This window comes from Misgurnus anguillicaudatus, chromosome 14 (genome assembly GCF_027580225.2).
Source record: "Misgurnus anguillicaudatus chromosome 14, ASM2758022v2, whole genome shotgun sequence".
NCBI lineage: Eukaryota > Metazoa > Chordata > Actinopteri > Cypriniformes > Cobitidae > Misgurnus > Misgurnus anguillicaudatus.
This window is the reverse complement of record NC_073350.2, coordinates 32,620,885-32,634,655: the sequence shown is the minus strand read 5'-3', so window position 1 is coordinate 32,634,655 and position 13,771 is coordinate 32,620,885. Positions and strand designations below refer to the sequence as shown.

Here is a 13,771-nt window from a genome sequence, read left to right as displayed (position 1 = left end):
GTGTTTTCCATCCTTTCCTCTTACTATATGAAATATGAAGCGTTCGTTTCCTCCATCTGTCTCTCGCTCGCTCGCTCGCTCGCTCTCTTTCTGTCTCTTGTAAGCAGACGTGTTTGCACTACACACACTCTATACACAAATACACTTACAAACCACATGTTTGCGTAAATCTGTATGCCTGGGTTACATTTCACAACAACAACAAAAAATATTTTCTGTAAAGAAAATAAAGCCTAATTGAAACGCTTATTATAATGACAATTTTCTAAATTGTTCTGTTTTTCTTAAATCCTTTTCTGTAAAGTTGCTATGCAACAATGCACAGTTGTTAAAAGTGCGATAGAAATAACAAATTGAATGCATAATAGCGCTTTATGTGACCCTGCCTGTCAGCTAATATAATTTTTTGTGATTTACTATTTTCTACATAAAATCATAGTATGTAATGTTAATAAATATAATCTTGATATCTTTAATATTGACTGAGTAAGATCATGTCAAAGATTTTAAAATTAAAGTGAAATCAAACTTTAATTTTATTAATCTCATAATTGTATTTTATATTTTTACTTTACTTTTAGTTTGATTTATTTTTTCTAATCACCATTGGTCTCAGTAGCTACGTTTACATGCAACCAAATAATCCGTTTGTAATCGGATTGATGACTCAATCTGATTGAAAAGCCTTCATGTAAACACCTTAAGCAATACGATCGACTTTTGATTGTATTAAAAGGGGTGGTGTAGTCCGATCTGTGATCCGATCATCAGGAGAAAAGTACGCATGTAAACGCATGAATCGTAGTATTTTCTCAATCTGATGCAAAAACACCTTGTGCACATGCGCAGAAGATAGCGTCGTGCCTTTCGAAAATTGTGTTTACATTGCCTATATCTGAAAACTTCTAAATAAGACCTTTCTATGACTTTGTACATTTATCCAGAGATAAAGCATGAACTTTATCAGCGTGGCATTGCCAAGTCCTCTGCTTTTTGGCGGAGTTCAAATTTGGTGTACTTTTAGACCATTTCTGTGAGTTTATTTTTTTTCTGCAGGTTAAAGATGGAAGGATTTTGTTTATTAATTATTGCTATTTGTGCTGTGAATAGTCATTGGGGGCTTTTGGGCTAGTTTTGAATGTCCATTGGGCTGGTTTTGATTCGCGAATCTGGCAACCCTGGCTGTGCGCTTGAGCAGACTTTTGGATCGGCTTATATAGAATGTACATGTAAACCAACATTTTAATCAGATTGCAATGTTTAGGGTTCATGTAAACGGTAATAATAAATGAAATAAATTCAGTCTATTGACAAAAATTTGTGCATGTAAACATAGCCAATGATTCTTGTTACAGTAAAAAGAAATGTTGGGCTAAGCGGTATATCGAGTTTTGGTAATATATCAGTATTTTTACCAATATCGTCTATATCGGTATGGTCTGATATGATCCTCCTTCTTTGCAACAAAATATCTGCCAGAAAATGTAAAAACTGAGGTCAGATGTAAACTTTCCAACCAGCTTGCATGTTGTGCAGCTGTATATTTTTAGACAGGGATAAACATACACTGTCTTAATAAAGATGATTGTGACGTCTCACACGCGGCTTTTGAATTGTATGTAAACTACACTTTGTAGAAAACACAGAGATGTTTATCATATATCGGCATTCATCCAAAAAATTACATAATTTTGGTCAATGTCGTCCTGCCCTAATTGTACAAAAAAAAACATAAATTCTTACAGAATTAATTGGTAACACTTTACTTGAAGGTGTGTTCATAAGACTCACATGACATGTGTCATGAACATGAAGGAGATTTTGTGCACATTTATGACAACTGTAATTTTTTATGCAAATATGACATTTTTTAAGATGTTTTTGTTATGTCAACTTGACATTACCCAATATAACTGACCACATTTTACCAGTGATACAAATTTAATTTGTAATTTAAGTGATTAAGTGTCTTACAGTTTCATAAAAGCGTCATGAATATTTTTCTTGACCTCAACTACAGTAGTACAAATATAATTTGTCATAAAAATGTCATTAAGTGTTAATACTTATCAAAGTCTTCTAACAACGTCATGAATATTCTTCAATTCATAATCTTTTTTTAAAGTTTCCTCCATGTGTTTAACAAATAAAATCAATAATTCAATAATAATAATAATAATTAAAATTGATAACATTACATTTTATTGCATTTGGAGACCATTGCCATTGGGTCCATATCGCTGGAAGAACAGTTAAGTTAATATATGAAGAGTTTGGTTCCAAAACGCAATAAATCCATTTTGACAAATTTCGGTAAAAACGTGTTTTCTATACCAAGAAAGTGACAAGATGAAAACCACTCTTTTCTGTTACAAACTTTCACATAGCATCTTTAGGTTATAAAAACATAAAAAATTCAAATCCATAACTTGATTTTCAAAGATTTTTTATAAAAACGAATTATTTTTTCCACAAAATGCAATAAATCCATGACAGTTTTTTATTTCAAAATGCTATAAATCTATTAAATCAATGTATAAATGTCCATTCATCTTTACCAATTTATATTTATTTAGTTGACTAGTGGTATACAATGATTACAAAATAAACATTAATGGCATTAACCAAAACACTTACTTTGTTATATTAAGAACACATTGCTGTGGTTATACTCGTCTCTTTACATTTTCACAGCGATCAGCTGTAAAATGTTTTGGTCCCACTCGATTTTCGTTGACTTTGAGTAAAATAATGTAAAGTTTTCATAAGATCCTCTGGGGTCAATGTTTTAGCATGAGAAGCTTGATGCTGTCGGGAGAACAAGCACCCGAGTGCCTCTCGCGGAAATTATTAGATGTTGATGGCGTTTCTTTCCCATCACAGAAAACCAGCACAGGTTTAGTGATGCAATTAAAGTATTTTTGTTTGTTGATCACGAAGTACAAAGTAGATGAGGAAAACTAGGACTCCGTGTACTCAGCGCGCCGCCATTGTTTGTTTACATTGCGTGACTGGTGGGCTGTAATATCAGGAATGGATTTATTGCGTTCTGTAAAAAAGGAGGAGTGGCGTTTGTCGCATTTTGGGGAAAAAAGGGAGAAAAGATGACAGAATATCACGCCACGGCGGGTATTGGATTTTGCATAAAATTAAGAATTTACTTTTAAGTACTGACCTGATATAATACTGATTTTGGCAGTAACTCATTTTTTTTTCAAAAATGGCGTTTATCGCGTTTTGGAACCAAACTCTTCATATATTTCTTTAAGTGAAGTATTTTGACATGTCTGTTGCATTTTGTTTAGGTATTTAAAATCATTTGACAGAGTATTAACACTTATAGATGACATTTAATGACAGTTTAATGTAATGTTAACCCATAACCCTAGATAGTTTCTTACGTTTGATAATTATCATGTTTATGTCAAGTTATGATGTATTGATTTATGTCAAGTTGTCATAACAAAGACATCTCAAACAACGTCATCCCTGCACCAAAAATGACACAATTGAACAAATGACAGTCAATGAGAGTTATCATAAATGTGCATTAAAAAAATCTTCTTCATGTTCATAGCACGTGTCATGTCATGATTATGAAGGTGTCATGTCAGTCTTATGAACACCCCTTCAAGTAAACTGTTACCCAATTATCTTCTGCCAATTTACATGTTTACTGTGAACTGCTCTTATTTTGCTCACTTTTTTCACAGTTTACTCTATATTGGCCTTTTCCCAGTGTCCTCCCTTCATCGTTTCCTCGTCCTACTTTTCCCGCTCTGTTCTTTTTCCAGCCTGCACTCTTGTCCAATTCCTTTCTTCAGCGGCAGCAGTGGGAATATTAGCCAGCAGACAGATCATTTAGGGGTCAGACCTGTGAATGTGTTAATTGTGATTTATAGCTGAACTGAATTTAAGAAGAGCTTTTCCTTATTGACCACCTGAAGCGTCAGCTCTGGGTAAAAGAGTTGATACCATTTTTTCTCCTTAACAGCATACGGCACATACAGTATTCTCACGGGGCTTCTGTCGCCCCAGACACCCGTATGATTCTAGAATAATTCGTTTTGGAGCAAGCGCCAATGAAGCGCGATTCAGCTCAGTCAATGATGATCCTGGAGGTCAAGGTCTGTGAGGTGAACAGGCAGCGCTCCCACAGGAAGTCATGGAGTATGGAAAATCACTGACCTTTACCGTAAAAAATATTTCTGCTGTATTTCCAGTACTAATGTCCATCTATAAGTAATGCATCTATATAGTTAAAGAAACGTCCTCATCTGGATATGTCTGCATTATTAATGGCTGGTGAGACGTGAGGGGTCACAAGTGAAGCTGATGGCTTCATAAAGACCCCGTATGGAGGAGAGGTCTATATAAACACCACATTTATACAACACGACTCAAGCTGGGACCTGAATTGATATTCTCATCATATCTCCATTCGACAAAAATATATACAGTACTGTCAAGACATTGTTTTATCATCATATATGAAATGGCACGAAATGACCTTATTTGTACATCACTTGTACTTGAAGAGATGTCTTTAAAGGTTGCAGGTTAGAATAAAGAGCATATCTGTCGTTCATCAGCAGTCTCGGCCTCCTCTGATGCTCACTGTACGTCTGCACGATCAGCAGGGATTGGTTTGGTGCCTCTTCAGACTGTCAATGGCTCTGCCTCAAATCACGCCCGCCTCAGGATGACCCTTATCACCGCCCGATAAAAATCCACCCTCAGCGGGAGATAAGAGAAAGAGGGAGGGCGAGGAAGAGAGCAGCGCATCTGTACGATTAGATAAAAGAGAGACGCTCTTGACAGACTGAAGGATTTTTAGCCAGAGGATGTTTTGAATGCGAGTATTCAGTGCTTGAGGCTGGAACGCAATTTCCCGAGGATAAAATGATTGTTGCAAGCGGGGGTTTTTCTGACTTGCATCCTTAGGAAGCGTCCGGTTCCTTTTCTAATCAGAGAAGTGTTTACATGAGTACAGTGCCTCTGGCTTTCTCTCTTTTTCTGTGCGCTCACTGTTGCCGTCTTTCTCCAGGCGTCACTTTTAAAGAGGACGGTGTTAGGTTTTCGCCCAGGATGCATAAAAGGTCCTGCAATACAGAAACACAAAAGCCAATATGCATCCGTATTCCTGAGTCACGTCGAGGGACGGACAGAATTGACAGACTTTTCTCTGCTGGTTTTCTGGGGGAAAAGTTTTAACAGTTGTTTTGGCAATGCTGTTTTTTGCAACTAGTGCAAAATTTACACGTTGCATTTGTGCACACACTTTTTGGCACATTTTTACATTTTCTTTAATTATTGTCCCTGATTCAAAAGCAGTACATTCTTTAAAAAAAATTCTGGGTTATTTTCAACCCAGCGTTGGGTCATAAAGTGACAAACCCAACCGTTGGGTTAAATTAAAGGTGCAGTGTGTAAATTTTAGCGGCATCTAGTGGTGAAGTTGCGAATTGCAACCAATGGCTCAGTTCACTGCTCACCCCTCGCTTTTGAAGCGCATAGAGAAGCTACGGTAGCCACCACAGGACAAACATGTCATCTTCGGAGACAACTTAGTAAAAAAAGTTTGTCCGTTAAGGGCTTCTGTAGAAACATGGTGGCACAAAATGGCGACTTCTGTTTAGGGGGATCCTCTGTATCTAGATAAAAACATCTCATTCTAAGGTAATCCAAACATAATGGTTCATTATGAAAGGTCTTTATTTACCCCTGATAAACCCAGCCGTTGGGTTAAATTAAAGGTGCAGTATGTAAATTTTAGCGGCATCTAGTGGTGAAGTTGCGAATTGCAACCAATGGCTCAGTTCACTGCTCACCCCTCGCTTTTGAAACACATAGAGAAGCTACGGTAGCCACCACCGGACAAACATGTCATCTTAGGAGACAACTTAGTAAAAAGTTTGTCCGTTAAGGGCTTCTGTAGAAACATGGTGGCACAAAATGGCGACTTCTGTTTAGGGGGATCCTCTGTATCTAGATAAAAACATCTCATTCTAAGGTAATACAAACATAATGGTTCATTATAAAAGGTCTTTATTTACCCCTGATAAACCCAGCCGTTGGGTTAAATTAAAGGTGCAGTGTGTAAATTTTAGCGGCATCTAGTGGTGAAGTTGCGAATTGCAACCAATGGCTCAGTTCACTGCTTACCCCTCGCTTTTGAAACACATAAGCCCTTTTCACACAGTAATTCCGGAAAATACACGTAAAACGTGTCTGGGTATTTTGCGGGATTAGTTTGATTTTGGTTTGTTCACACAGACAGTCTTTTTCCGGAATCTGTGTGAGCGTTCAGACACATCCCGGATAATTCCCGTATAGACACGTGAGGGTGTGACGTATAATGTACGAGTATTTGACGAGCTCCCTGATTTCTGCTTTGATACAGTTTTCAGACATTTCTCATCGTGATTGTTTATATGCATTTAAAACCCGCATTTTGAGGAGCTGAACGATATTATCTTGTTGGCATGACGTGCGGGTATTTTCGTTTATTATAGCTCAAATGAGCACGTGACGCGATATTCTTTTATGCTGCTGAATGATCTCCGTTTCAACACAGTAAGTAATAAGCTAACTTACATGATATCTGCTTCAGTCCAGTTTGCTGCTATTTCTCGTCGTGAATGTTGTAAATCCCTCATTTTAAAGAGTTGAACCAACTTCATGTTGCCATGACACGCGCGTCCTCACTACGGCACGTGCGTCATTGTTTATGCATCTCATGTATCATTTCCTGATAACTGCTTCAATCTAGTTTGCAACATTTCTCGTGGTGAATGTTTATATGCACGTTATCTCTCGTTGTAAGGAGCTGAACCATAAACTTGCGTTGTGATGATGACGCGCACGTCCTCACTTCGACACGCCCTTTATGGCATTGTTGCGGCTTCTGTTCACACAGAGGGTTACCCGTGTATCTGACTAGGTCCTCTTTCCGGCAACGATCCCAGAAGATTAACGGAACGAGTTTTTGTTCACACAGACCCTTGTCTGGCAATTTTACGGGTATTTTCTGGGACCAGAGGTCTGTGTGAATGAGGTTATAGAGAAGCTACGGTAGCCACCACCGGACAAACATGTCATCTTCGGAGACAACTTAGAAAAAAAAAGTTTGTCCGTTAAGGGCTTCTGTAGAAACATGGTGGCACAAAATGGCGACTTCTGTGTAGGGGGATCCTCTGTATCCAGATAAAAACATCTCATTCTAAGGTAATAAAAACATAATGGTTCATTATAAAAGGTCTTTATATACCCCTGATAATATAGTTTTGTATATTATTTAGCATTTCTGTCAAGAGACCCTTTTAAAAATTACACACTGCACCTTTAACCCAGAAAATTTTGATATTTGACCCAAGAATGGGTTCAAACAACTCAGCATTTTTTATAGAAAATTGTAGAAAATATTTAATAAATGATCATGCAAATGGCAGAAAAGTATGCAGGATTTCATGATAATTTTATTCTGCACACACACACACACATAGACATGATGTCATCGCATTTCTCACTGACTGAATGGTGTGTGCTTTAACCTTGATTCAGATAGAGAGAACGAGAGAGTAATCCCAACCTTAAAAACCTGCTGATTAAAGCTAGTTTGGAGGAATTCGATTCTGCTTAATGCCTTTGGCCCTCCGCCCGGCCCTGACGACGGCTCGCCATTAACATCCACGGACAGCATGTCTTCACTCGGGCGGAGACGTGACCAGCACACAAGTGCACGTGTGACCAACACGGCCATGCACATCTTCTTCATCATCATCATCATCATCTCTCTGATGTGTCTCTGTTGATCAGCAGTTGTATTTCCATCTTGAATGCTCAGGAGTCTCTGAATGTGTTCATGGTATTTGGTTCTGGTTTCAGAAGAGGTTTTTTTAGTGAAGATGTGGGTTAAAGTTCAGATTGATAATGCAGGTTTTAGATGAGCACATATTTGTTCAACATGCACAGATCTTTAGCCTTGTCTGTTTAACAGATTTGGATGAGTAAGTGCGTGCGTGCGTGTGCATGTGTGTGTTTGGTTAAACTCTGTACTACATTTATACTAAAGCTATACAAATACTATACATTTATCAATTTCAGACTTTATTATACAAATAGATGTGCATGCAATCTTTATGTTTGTATGAGATATTGATGTTTCCAACTCATCTTGTAAAGCATAATGCCAGCAGCCCCCCGGGTCATGGGTTAAATTTCCAGGGGACACATGTGCTAATAAAGTGTTTACCTCCAATTCATTCGGTGTCTTAAAACTACTTTTTAAATGTTTTGCCCTTGGCTTGGTCCCGATCGCATTCGTGCTCTGTCTCGTCTTGTTTTTTAAGAGGACTTATAGCAGGACTAGTCAACTGGTGGCCCACGGGTCAAATCATCTTTATCTGGCGCGCCGGTCATCTTTGTCTGATTTAAAATCAGCATGGTTACTTTTATGCCACCTTTTAAGCCACAAATGACCGCAAATAAACTGGAAGAAGGGTCACAAAGGGGATGCGTGGGGTGCCAACCATCTGCGAGTGCGTAATTTCGGATCTGATTTAAGCTTTGGAAAAAAACTTGTTGCGACTACACCGCATGTGCACGCAGACCGGACGTGATTTATTTTAGTGTGTTTCAATCAAAACAGTGTGTGCAAGGTGAAAATTTAAAATTATGAATCCTTTTTTGTTTAACTTTATTAGTAACACTTGGCATATATGCATAGCTATTTATTGTTTCATTCATTTGCATTCATTTATTTATTCCAATATGGTGAATATTTGTTGATGGAAGGCTTTTGTGCTGACAGAATGACAGACTATTCATACGATTGCCACTAGGGGACGAACTCCGACAGTTGTGTCCGAATGTCGTGTACGGTGGCGGTTTATAGCCTATATATTTTTTAAATATTGAAAAAGACAACATGATGTCGAATGTTAGTCATTCGGAGAAGACTAAATGGTATGATTACATGCATATGTTTACTTGAAATTAACAATTTATGAAAGTTAAATCTTTATAAATGCTTTATAAAAGCAGTTTAAGAACTCTGCATTACAGTTAGTGCTATACAAATATACATTTGTTGATTATTTACACTTGCACTTTTTTGTGCAATGTTCATAGTTCAAAAATATTAACATTTTGCTCTTGCAATTTTAAACTGCTTTTGTTTTTAAAATATAAAAAAAAATATTTAGAGTTTTCAGTAGGCAGAATACTGGATACAAGATGTGATCTTTTTTTTATGATTTTTAATATATGACCTATAACAAAACGTAAAAAACATACGTTAGCTATAACATATATAATTATAATATAATACACTGCAAAAAATGATTTTCAAGAAAAAAAATCTTAGTATTTTTGTCTTGTTTCAGTAAAAATATAAAAAATCTTAAATTAAGATGCTTTTTCTTGATGAGCAAAACGACCCAAGAAAATAAGTCTAGTTTTTAGATCAAAAATATCAAATTTAAGTGATTTTGTGCATAAAACGTAAAAAAAATCTGCCAATGGGGAAAGCTAAAGATCTTGAACATTTTTCTTAAACACTAAATTCAAGAAAAATTTGCTTACCCCATTGGCAAATTTTTTTGCTTTTTTTATGCACAAAATCACATAAATTTGATTTTTTTTTTTTGGTCTTAAAACTAGATTTATTTTCTTGGGTCGTTTTGCTCATCAAGAAAAAGCATCTTAATTTAAGATTTTTTATATATATTTTTCATGATCACAAGACAAAAATACTAAGAATTTTTTCTTGAAAATAATTTTTTGCAGTGTGTAAAAGGTAAAAAAAATTGTAAAAGCGTCATATTTACATTTTTTTACATTTTAAAAGATGAAGTCTTGGTCTTGACTTGCTCTCAACCCCTCAAACTTTGCTCTTGATTTGTTCTTAATTTAAGAATAATTTGTTTCTCATGTTATGTCTCATTAATTTCCCACCTAAGATTTTTCCAGCATAGTTTAACAAGTTAAGTCTGAGTTCTTTTTAGTTTTAGCATGGCCTCATAGATTTTCTGTGTCCTTGGCATACAGAACTATAGAAATGTCAGCATATGATATTTTCATAATGTTTTTAAAAGTTCATAATTATTAAAAGTTCATGCAGTAAGACAGACTCTGGAGATTTAAACTGTCTGTAAGTCACGGGACAGAATGCCCTCCACCGTCTGCACACGAACCGAACAGCAGACGTCTCTCTGGGGCTTACTGTCGTATCTTATGAAAACAACATATCAGTGTCCTGAAAAATGTTACTAAACAGGCAGAATTGTAAGAGGAATGGACTCATATTTCCCTGTAGGAATTTTTTAGATATTAGCATCCAACACTGATACACCCATCTGAAAGGCACCTTGGCACTGGAGTATATGTGTAAGTATGTTACTGTGTGTAGGAGCGTCTCTCAGATAGGACTGTGCTTCTGATCTAATCGTGTGAATTTAATGAGGCTTTAATTGCTGAGCGTGTGGAGCCGCTGGCATCTGTCTGAGTCTCAGATGGTAAATAATGTCATCCGCTAATCTCACGGTTACCAAACACCTCAACACAACTTCATCTGATACCAAACACAGATCGCTGACGGGGACACAAAGACCGGATTTGAGATGTGACTTACTGTATAATGTCTTTCTACAACTATGGCCACTTTAAGCTCAGTTGAATTAAAAAATATAACTCTGTTAAAACACCATCACACTCTTACTACTTGAATTTGTCTACTAACAATGCTGGACATATATGGGTCATAGGAAATATAGTGCATGCATTTGGCACAGTTTTATCCAAAGCAACATATAAAGTATCTATTTTTAACAGCATGTGTTCCCTGGAATTAGCAATGCTTTAGCAAACTATTACAGGGACGTTTTTTACCTCATGAAAATTTTCAGCACTCATTGTGTTTAATAAGATTACTATTAATTTTACATGTAACCAAATAATCCGTTTGTAATAGTATTGATGGCTCAATGGGATTGAAAAGCTTTCATGTAAACATGATATGATTGAGGTCGATTGGTTGCAAATTTTTATCGTATTGAAATGGGGGGTGTAGTTCAATCTGTTATCCGATCAGCAGGAGAGAAGTATGCATGTAAACGAATGAATCATAGTTTTTTTCAATCAGATGCAAAAATACCTTGTGCACATGCGCAGAAGAATTATGAACTTATTATTAAGTTAACATCTTATATGATTCTTGTCACAGAAACAACATGATCTCACGGAAGGTCGTGTTACAGTCACGCAAAATTTTAGCAATTTATTCGTGCCCATGGCACCAAATTCAGCTTTATCGTTTCATTTTATGTATTGTTTTTCTATTTTTACATCATTGTCGCTTCGCTTGGGGTCAGGGTTAGATTTGGGGTTTGGGTTAGGATGTACTTTTATGTATTGGTTTCTGCATGTTTTTCTTCCACTTTTAAAATTATTCTCGCCTGGAGTTGGTGTAAGAGTTGGGGTTGGATGTCTAAAAATGTAACAGAAAGTGATTCCAACACCAACCCCAAGCGACAAAGGTCAGAAAATAGGAAAAAACTATGAGAAAACGATACATGAAATGAAAAAAAAGTTGTGCAATGCACACGAAAAACTATTTATAGAAATGTGTGTGAGTGTCAGGAAAAAGAAATTTGTGCTCAAGGCATAGAAAAAGCTGAATTTCGTGCCATGGACACGAATAAATTGATCAATTTTTGCATGACTCTAACACGACTTTTCGTGAGATCAGTCTGCACAGAAACATGCAATAGCAAGGCAATGGCAACACACATTGTTATGGTAATGGGGCGCTGTACATTTTACAGCATTCATGTCTTTTATAACATTACGTAAAGAAATAAAATAACGTTGTGCCTTTCATTGCCAATATCTGAAAACTTCTTAAAGGGCGTTTTGCAGGTAAAATTTTTCAACGAATTTGTGCAATTTGCTTGTTGATAATAAACATTTAGACTGTTATCCATTGTATTTTATGTTGTTGGGTATCACAAAACCCGAAAAAGTATGAAAAAGTACAGTGGTTTGCAATGATTCTCCTTTCCCCCACAACGCACTGTATGACGTCACGCTGGGGAGAGAATTGACCAAAGCCGCCTTGAGAGCATTGAGAATGACTATAGAAAGACGAGTAAAGTACAGTTCTGATAGCGCAGATTATAGATAAATACATACATACATACATACATAGATAGATAGATAGATAGATAGATACATAGATAGATACATAGATAGATAGACAGATAGATAGACAGACAGACAGATGGATAGGCTAGTATAGAGAGATAGGCAGACAGCCAGATAGCATAAGGTTAACATATCTTCGTGTAGAAAGTAAACAAACAATTAACATACTCGTGCATGCTGGCTTGAGGTGGTCCATGATCCTGCCTGAAATGGGTGTAACTTTATGCGATCTTCAGCACAAACGGTTTTGGCAGCATGTCTCTAATCCTGGAAGGTGAGTGAAGCACGTCACGTCTGTTCGCGGGGACCAGCGACCCAAACGCACTCACTTTCTTACAGCCAGTAGCGGAATGGCAATCGAGAGAGTCGGGACTTTCCCGGGCCGATCTGATAATAGTTATACATTTCGAGTTATATTAGCAACACCGTCTGGCGGCGTGATGTGCGCCGGTTCCCGCAGCCCGCTGGTCAAACTGTGCAGGCAGCCTCTCTGCTCAATAAAGTATATAAAAGTGCTCAACCTGTTCGGCAGGTCCAAACATGTACAGGATTTATAAAAATACGGTGATCAATGAGCGGTTCCTCCTCAAATGGCATAGCCTGTCGTGATGTAAAAAGCCGCCGAACGCCTGTTTATTACAGTATGTATGCGGTCGGATCCGAGTGTGCTGCAGCTGCTGACTGCTGCTGCGTATAAAATGATCGTGTGATTCGTTATAATCGCATAAACAATATAACAAAGCATCCTTTTATTTCACAAAACAATATATTTGAGATATTATTTGATAGACTAGTAAGTGTGGATTAAGGATGTTTAAAAATCTCTAGCCTGGTGGTCAGGACATGAATGGATCAAATCAGCAGATTTGCGAAGTTTTATTTATCTCCACATATATCATAAATAATAATTAGCAAGGTAACTTTGCAGTATAACACATTATATATTTCCTACGATGTATATATGATTTCCAAATTATATACGTAAGTATTAAACAGCAATAAATGTCTCATCTATCTCTATGGCTCTGGCTGAGTCTGTCTCCACTTCTCCCCAACGTGACGTCATCGCAGAATTGCGTTAAAAAAACCGTTTATACCAAAAACGTAAAAAAAGTGGTCTTTAAGACCATTTTTGAGACATTTTAAAAATTATACACATATCTTGAGTGATTTATGTACCCATTAATCGACAGTGGTGGTTAACCTGCAACATACACTTTAAGAACAACTTTCTTCAATTTGACCTTGTACATTTATTCAGAGATAAAGCGTGAACTCGACGAGAGATGCCGTGCACTGCGTTGCCAATTCCTCTGCTTCAAGCTGACTTCTTTGGGGTACTTTTAAACTGTTTCAGGCCATTTATTTTTTTCTGCGGGTTAAAGATGAAAGGCTTTTGTTTATTAGTTATTGGTATTTGTGCTGTGAATAGTTATTGGGCTGATTTTGGGCTAGTTTTGAATGTCCATTGGGCTGGTTTTGTTAAGCAAATCTGGCAACCCTGGCTGTGCGCTTGCACAGACGTTTGGTTCAGATTATATAGAATGTACATGTAAACAAACATTTT

The 13,771-nt window shown here is 36.9% G+C and overlaps 1 protein-coding gene across 10 annotated transcripts in view; it reads left to right on the top strand.

Moving 5' to 3' along the window:
* camta1b (calmodulin binding transcription activator 1b) overlaps window positions 1-13,771 on the top strand; it is a 375,185-nt gene that overhangs the window by 301,812 nt on the left and 59,602 nt on the right. The gene's annotated exons all lie outside the window — the stretch shown is intronic.